The following is an 8,554-nucleotide window of genomic DNA, read 5'->3' as shown; positions in this document are numbered from 1 at the left end:
CGAAGGATGGACATATTTGAAACATGGGCTTGGGGGGGGAACCAAGGGCAACACACGTAACCTAAACATCTGCACCCCCATAATATGCTGATATAAAAAAAAAAAAAGACTTAAATGTAGGACCTGAAACCATAAAAATTCTAGAAGAAAATGTAGGAAAAACTCTGCTGGACATTGGCCCAGGCAAAGAATTTATGACTAAGACCCCAAAAGCAAATGCAGTAACAATGAAAATAAATAAATGGAATTTAATTAAACTAAAAAGTTTCTGCACAGCAAAGGAAATAATCAACAGAGTATAAAGACAACGTACAGAATGGGAGAAAGTAGTCACAAACTATATATTTGACAAAAGACTAATATCCAGAATCTACAAAGAACTCAAACAACTTAGTAAGAAAAAAAACCCAATAACCCCAACAAAAAGTGGGAAAAAGACATGAACAGACTTTTTTAAAAAGAAGATAGACAAATGGTCAAACATATGAAAAAATTCTCAACATCACTAATCATCAAGGAAATACAAATTAAAACTACAATAAGACACCACCCTACCCCATCAGAATGGCCATTATTATTAATAAGTCAAATAATAGATGTTGGCACAGATGCAGTGAGAAGGGAACCTTATATACTGTTGGTAGGACTGTAAATTAGTACAACATCTATGGAAAATAGTATGGAAATTTCTCAGAGAACTTTGATCTAGCAATACCAGTACCGGGCATTTGTCCAAAAGAAAAGAAGTCATTATATCAAAAGGACACCTGCACCTGAATGTTAACTGCAGCACAATTCAAAATCTCAAAGATATGGAATCAACCTAAGTGCCCATAAACTGATGAATGGATAAAGAAAATATTGTGTATATATATACCATGGAGTACTACTGAGCCATAATAAGGAATGAAATAATGTCTTTTGCAACAACTTAGATGGAACGGAGACAATTACCCTAAGTATCTTAGGAATAGGAAAACAAATACCACATGTTCTCACTTATAAATGGGAGCTAAACAATATGTATATATGGTCATAAAGTGGTGTAATGGACATTGAAAAGTAAGGAGAGAGGGTAGTAAGGGGTGTAAGAGATAAAAAATTACCTATCAGGTACAATGTACACTATTCTAGTGATGGATACACTAATAGCTCTAACTTTAGCATTATACAATTCATCCATGTAACAAAATTGCACCCCCTAAATCTATTGAAATTTTAAAAATTTGAACTGAATTGTAAAAAGATTGAAGAAGCATTGCAAAGTGAATTGCCATATTCTCCATCAGAAAAGCATGACTCCCTCTGCAAAACTCTGATTTTTCCATTTTTTTCTTTTCTAACAAAAGCCAGGGTCTTTATTTCTTCCCTGTAAACAGGATATAATAATGACACCAACCTCACAGAATACTGTGTTGATTAAGGAAGATAAAGAAAACAGCACTTGGCTCTGGACCTACCACCGCAGTAGTCAATAAAAGTAAACCACGATCACCACTCTGTTTTCACTCTTCATACACCCCTCCATAGGTATCTAGTGATGTACAACAAATTTTTAGTTCTTCTCTCCCCATTGATAGGAATTTGTACCATGTACTTGCTGGGCACATCATCTCCAGCCTATTCAGACCCCAGAATTTAGAAAAGAGAGTGAGCATTTGCCGATCTCAAAGACATGCACAGAACTGTGTTACTTCTAGATCTGGGTCCACCTGAACATTTCTAACAGATTTTCCCTGTTTAAACAGCCTCCCAGGAATCCCATACAGAAAGCTCTGTCTCAAAGTCCCCTTGTGTACTGTTCATTATTGTGACTATAGAGAACTCCTCTAAAACCAGCTATTCAGGGAAAACACAATTTATCTTCTATGTTCCCTAGTTATTAGATCTACAGATTGGGGCACATTAAAACTGCATCCTTCTTACAGACAAACTGTAAAGATTAATTAGGCAGTATCAGCCAAGTGGCGTTCTCTTGAGAATTACACATAAATATACTCACGCTTGTTATCACAAGGCTTGGAAATATTATTTCTTTCTCTTAGTTATTTAAGATAAAGAATCCAATCATTTATAAGTAAATAGATGGAAGAATAGAGCTTTGTATGCAACATGGCATTCCTCAATCAAACCTTCTCCTTTAAAATAGTTGCAGGAACCCATACTGAGGATGCTGCCTAGTGAGCTATCACCTCTCTTAACGGTCCACTTCTTTATGGCATAGATGTAGTTTTCAATACCATTTTGATTCAATCTTTTGTTAAAGATCTACCTTGAGTAGCCAATTGATTTCTGTTAGTCCCTGGAGTAAATGCTTACAGGAGGCTTCATTGCATTTATTTAAGAGGTTCCTGCTCCTTTACGAAATGCATTTGATTTAATACCCAGGAAAAGGAAAAAGCCTTCATTTACTAAGTGCTAGTCTTTTCAGTAAATTTTGCATTACTTTTTTTTTTAAATGCTGGAAATCCAGTTCTGAATCACAGAGCTTTACAAGTCTGTTTATTTTCCTAGCTCATTTTTTTAAAAAAACACTCTCTCCAGATCTGAAATTGTATCAGCTAGAAAGTTTGGAAATTTTGATAATTTTCCATGTGTTCATTAGTCTGTACAACAACTACTCATATGAATATTTGGACTTTAAAAATATTTTAGTTAAAAATGATATATTTAGGACTCCTTTATTGTTCTATGGGGATTCTTTCAAGGGTAACAATGTTCATTGACTATTTAGGTTGGACACAGGCAAGGAAAAAATGAATGAACTTTGAAATAGTGTTAAAGTGTTACCGACCTTCTTCCTGGGGTCTAACAAGGATATCTGGTGTATAATAGTACAAATTCTAAGGAGAACTAGTGGACATTCCATAAAGCAAGATTCATTTGCTAGTCTGGATGTGGATTCTAAAGAAGGCTGAGCCTCATCTTTGCTCACTCCTATGCTAATTCTGAAACTCCTTTTCTCCCCTTTCTCCCTTCTGACATTCTCTTTCTTTGAATAGTAATGACAGCAGTAATAATCATGGCAATGACAGTAGTTGTCCCTTATTGTCATGTGCTTGGCAGTTTACTTACATTTGCTTATTTCATCTTCATAGCAACCCTAAGAGGAACACTAACATCATCCCCACTTTACAAAGAAAGAGTCTGATATCGAGAGAGACTAACCAGCTCAATCAAAATCACACACATTGGAACCTATACTTTTTTTTTTTCTTTTTGAGACAGGATCTTACTCTGTTGGCCTGGGTAGAGTGCAGTGGCCTCATCATAGCTTGCTGCAACCCCAAACACCCAGTCTCAAGTGATCCTCCTGCCTCAGTCTCCTGAGTAGCTAGGACTACAGGTGTGCAACACCACGTCCAGCTAAATTTTCTATTTTTTTTGTATAAACAGGGATCTTGCTATGTTGCCCAGGCTCATCTCAAACTCCTGGCTTCAAGTGATCCTCCCACCTCAGCCCCAACAAAGTGATAGGATTACAAGCATGAGCCATCACACCCAGCCCAAACCCATACTCTTTACTCTCGAGCAATACTGCCTCTAGAAATGTGGGATTAGAAAATTCCTGGCCAAAGAAATAAACATTATACCAGTGCTATTGTTCCAATTTTAAAACCCAGAAAAGTCAAGGAGTGGCCAAGCTTCCAGTGCAAAGTCATAAATGACAACTTTATTTTCATGGTTTGACTTTACAGTTAAACACAAATCCAATCCAATTTCAGGAGCGGCAAGGATAGCTGTCTCCCTGCAGCACCGGCTTCACAATGTGCAGTAACACCCCAACACCCAAGAGGAACGTCACACGGGATGGGCAAACCATGCCAAAAAATTGTAATTCCCACTCCTTGAAGAAACAAAAGCTTTTCTGCTCACCCCAACATGCCCACTCTCACTATGAAAACAAAAAAATTATCCCAAAATACTAGGTAAGCTACTGTGATAACTGATATGAAGGATAACAGTGAAGAAAAACAAAAGGCAGAGCAGGTGAACCTAGGGGCTCTGTGAAAGTAGGGGGTCATCACACACTACTTTTCCAACAAGAAGTTGGAAGATCTCTTATTAATAGGTGGGTTGTCTGTGGTAAGCGTTTTTCATACCGACTGCAAGAGCCCTCTCCTCCCCTCCTCCCCTCCACAATCCTCACTGAGTCACTGCCCATCTGGCAGCTACTATGCTCTCCATTCTTAAAAAATGAAGCCCAGGCATTAAATGGATGTAAGTGACTTGATCTCAGGGACAACTCTGTAATATCCAAATGTGCATCAATGAGAGCATTGCCTTTGCTTAAAATTGCACATATTTCTTAATCCAGACAAAGAAAAATGTGTGCTTGTCCCTGCACCAATTGTTGTGCCTTACAAAGGCAGTGCCAGCCAAGTTAAGATCCATGCTTCTGCTCCTAGCTCTTTGTCAACTCAGCTACTCACAAGCTTCAGCGGATTCCCCTGATAACACAATTCAACATCCCACACAGGCAGGAGATTTCTGCTATTATCTCATCTCCATTCCTCTTTCTGAGATTTAAATACATCCCTGCTCATCTTATGTTAAGCGGAAACAGAATTGGACCATGTAGATATGTAACACAGTGGGGAAAAAAATTTTAATCTAAACTTACTGTAGCTATTTCTGACTTCTAATGGGGAAGTATAGGGCTAGAGATGACATAATTCATATAATTCTCCACCACTTCTAACCTAATTCAGAGACTAAAGGGGAGGAAATAGGTTTGAAGGCATTTCTGATTTAAAATGGTGAATTAAACACATGCATTTACTTCTGCTACCTCCCAAACCCCATTAAATCTCAAGTAAAGTGTTTTCTAAATGCATAAACTTACAAAGGAAAATGGGAGAGGCGACAATAATCTAAAATGTTGGGAGCTAGAAAGTGGATGGCTGGGTGGTAACTGACTCGGGGTAGATTTGAGAAAGCAGAATTTTAAATCGGCAGCAGGGAAAGGCAAGAAGCAATCTGCTTCACGCTGCAGAATTCCCAGGAGGCTCAGGGATCAATGGCACCAGATAATTCCGAAAGAGGGAAAGAAGATTAGGCTAAAAACAGGGAGATTTGTTAGAAGAATGTTTAGGAAGCAGTTGGCTTCTCCAAAGTCTTTTCCCATCTTTCCCCACCTTGGTAGAGCCTGGAGCTTTATTCTCAGAAAAGGGAAGAAAGGATTTCTAAACAGTTGAGAGCAGAGCCCTATACTGAAAACAACAGAATTACAGAGCATTTACATACTGACTGTTCAAACCTCAGCCCTTTTCCACATCTCAGCTCCCAGAGGTTGGCAGTCAGGCAGGGGATTAGAAGAGACTTCTCTGGGGATTATAACCATCCAAAGAGAAAAATGTAAAGATATTGATATCAGAAGTTTTATAAGAAAAGAGTCCATCCAATCACCCTATAGTAAAGACCAGAGTCAACAAACCTCTCGCCAGTACACAGAGCTTCCAAACACCTTCACATTTTAAAACATCAAATCATCAGACAAAAACTGAGAAAATGGAGGAGAGGAAGCCATCAATGTAATAATTAAAGAAAATTTCCTACACACAAAAGATGTAAATTTCAGATTTAAAGCTCTGATGAGCACAATGATCCGGTGTATTGGGTGAAAATAGACCCGTATTAAGGCATTTCACAGAGAAATTTCAAAATTTAGGGAGAAATAAAAGATGCCAGAAACTTACAGGGAGGGGGGAAAAACACATTTTCATACAAAAAATGGAGAAACTGAACGGCATTAGGACATGAGAAGACAATGGAGCAATGCCTTTAAAATAGCAAGGACAAAATGATTTTTGATCTAGAAGCCTTTCTATGCACAACTATAATTATTCAGTGTGAGGATAAAAGAGAAACAATTTCAGACATGAAAATTCTAAAACTAAACAAAACAAAAAACAGCAAAGACATTACAGGAATGATCACAAATATTTACTAATTATTTTCCCTTCACACACAAGAGTGAGAGCTCTTTCTGTATCTGTAGTGGATGCAGTGGTACACAACCCACATCCCCTTCCCCACCCTTCAGGACGAAGGCACTGGTTCTCACACCTGTGTCCCTCTAGGCCTAGAAAGGAAGTTGCCCTTTCTGAGGGAGCTGCCTTGCTCAAGGTCAGGCCCCTTCCCCAAGGGCAGCCTGCAAACGATGTCAGGTCATCTAGGGGATTCCTATATACATCCCTTGCCTCAACTTGGGCTGATTCTGAAGGCCTTTCCCAGCTTCAGAGCTCCTCGTGGGATTGTCTGAGGCCTCCACAATAATGCAGGCTCACTTCTCCCTCTGGCCAGTCAGCTTCCTACCCCCTCGCAGGGGCTGTTCTGAACACATCCTCCAATACACTTTCTGCACACAAATCTCCATCTCAGAGAAACTGGCCTAAGACAGTTACAGGTATAACGTAACTTAATTAATGTATACAACTATTTGGCTGCACAATACACCTATTAAAATGGCTGTGTGTTTATAATACATGAAAAACAAATTTTTAAAAGAGGTGTAGCAAAGTCAAACACAAATGCTTGAGTAAGATAGGTGGCTGGAGAGATGGGGTGGCTGACAGCAAAAGGGATATATGAGAAGGAAGGGAAACTCAAGGTAGTCTTGAAGAATTAGCCTCTGGCCAGCCCTAGCCACCTGTCTGACTCCCAAGGAGAGAGGGAGCATAAGAGGGAATGGAAACCATGGCTTTTTGTCACAAGATCTGTGAGATATGGAGAAGCACAGACAGCACTTCTTTGAGCTTAGTCTAATTGTCGTATTAAGGTAGGATAAATTTGCCCCTTCAGAAAAGCAGCCTTAGCACCAGCCCGCTGGGCTGCTGCCACAGAGCCACAAGGGCACATTACAAAAGTCAACACCTCCAATAATGGGAGTGCAGGTATGTGAGGGCTGTCTGGAAAGTATCCGGCCATTGTTAATACAGCAAGAATGGTTGCATAGCTGGATACTTTCCAGACAACCCTCATACTTGTAGTTGTGGCACAGACAAGACATTCTGTTATAACTTTACTAGACACATCATAGGAAAAGAAGTAGAGAAGAAATAAAGGAAAAACGGCAGATGTAAATAGTGGCTAAGAAGACTTGCTCTAGAACATTCTTGGATCATCCCTTGGAGACTCCATAAATATCCAGAGGAATTTCACAGTAGGAAGGTTAAGTTCCCACTCTAGAAATATGTTTTACACACACACACATACACACACATACTTCCCCATCAAATCTGAATTGATATCCAGAGTAAAATAGACAACTAATATTAATTTATGACTATCCTAATTACATTCTATTGCTAAAGACAATTGTTTGTTTCAACTAGAAAATCTGCTCTACTTAAGACATTAGTACCCAAAGACAATTGATAATAGGTTTGCGTTTCCACAAGTGTGTTTGAATTTCAGTTATCTGGCATATCACAGTAGGGAATTACTATTTGAATTTTCAGGTACAGACATCTGGAATTCAAGCATAAGATTGAACACAATTATCCTTCACAATAAAAATAAACAGAGCTTGGTGTGAAACTGCTAATTGTTCTTTCCTGCTGAGCTACAATTTTTAGTCGGAATATATACATAAAAGAGCAAATACCAATCCCATTGGGCAAATACCAAGCCCATTTTTCTCACAAAAGCCAGTTATCTTCTCAAAGCCTAAGTCACATTATTTCACTGTCCTGCTTAAAACCTTCCAGTGGAGAATAAAATCCAAATTCCTCATTATGGCAAACAGGGCTCTAGATCAGTGGGTCTCGAGCTTGAGCATGCATCAGAGCTAGCTGGAGGGCTGGCTAAGACACAGCTTGCATTGCTCACAAATTTCCAGATGCTGCTAATGCTTCTGGCCCACGGACCACACTTTGAGAAATATTGCTGTACCTGCTCAGGTTCCTGTCAAACCTTTAGCTTCATCTAATACTCTCCCTCTTGCCTATAGTGGTTCAGCCACACCAGCCTTCTTTCTGACCCTCTCAACACCTCATACTTGCTCTGGTTTCAGGGGTCTTTGCTCTTACTTTTTCCTCTGCCTAAACCTTCTCAGATACGCCTTCTTAACCACTAAAGGACCTTCCCCATGGGAAATAAATTGTCCCATTTTATTTCCTGGCACTTACCTGTATCTGAAAGCAGGCTATCATCATTTGCTTATATGCTTTTTATCTGTCTCCCCTATAGAGAGAAATCTCCATATAGGCAGGTTTATCTGTAGCACTTCAGGGCAAATGATAAATAATTTTTGGATGAACAACAAACCTGTGTAAGAGACCAGACAGCAATTTGAGTTTCCTAGTCACATGAGCTTTCCTCACTGGCCAGATAGGCATTGAACACGTTGACCTTTATTGGGTCTCTTTCCATTACTCTCATCTAAGAACTGTTTGTTTCCCAAGTCATCTATAATTAGAAAACTTATTCCACATGTAATTTGAAAATTAGACCAGGAGGTATAATTTAGCACAAAGCTCGTGGAATGTCAGTTGTGCTAAGCAGGGAATGAACATAGTAATATTATCCTTTTTCTAACAAAGACAAGCTA

The 8,554-nt window shown here is 39.1% G+C and overlaps 1 protein-coding gene across 1 annotated transcript in view; it reads right to left on the bottom strand.

Annotated features, from left to right (window-relative positions):
- LOC105805412 (lipid phosphate phosphatase-related protein type 1) overlaps nucleotides 1–8,554 on the bottom strand; it is a 347,088-nt gene that overhangs the window by 272,236 nt on the left and 66,298 nt on the right. The gene's annotated exons all lie outside the window — the stretch shown is intronic.

This window comes from Propithecus coquereli, unplaced genomic scaffold, assembly GCF_000956105.1.
Source record: "Propithecus coquereli isolate 6110/MARCELLA unplaced genomic scaffold, Pcoq_1.0 Scaffold128, whole genome shotgun sequence".
NCBI lineage: Eukaryota > Metazoa > Chordata > Mammalia > Primates > Indriidae > Propithecus > Propithecus coquereli.
This window is presented reverse-complemented; position numbering and strand designations above follow the sequence as displayed.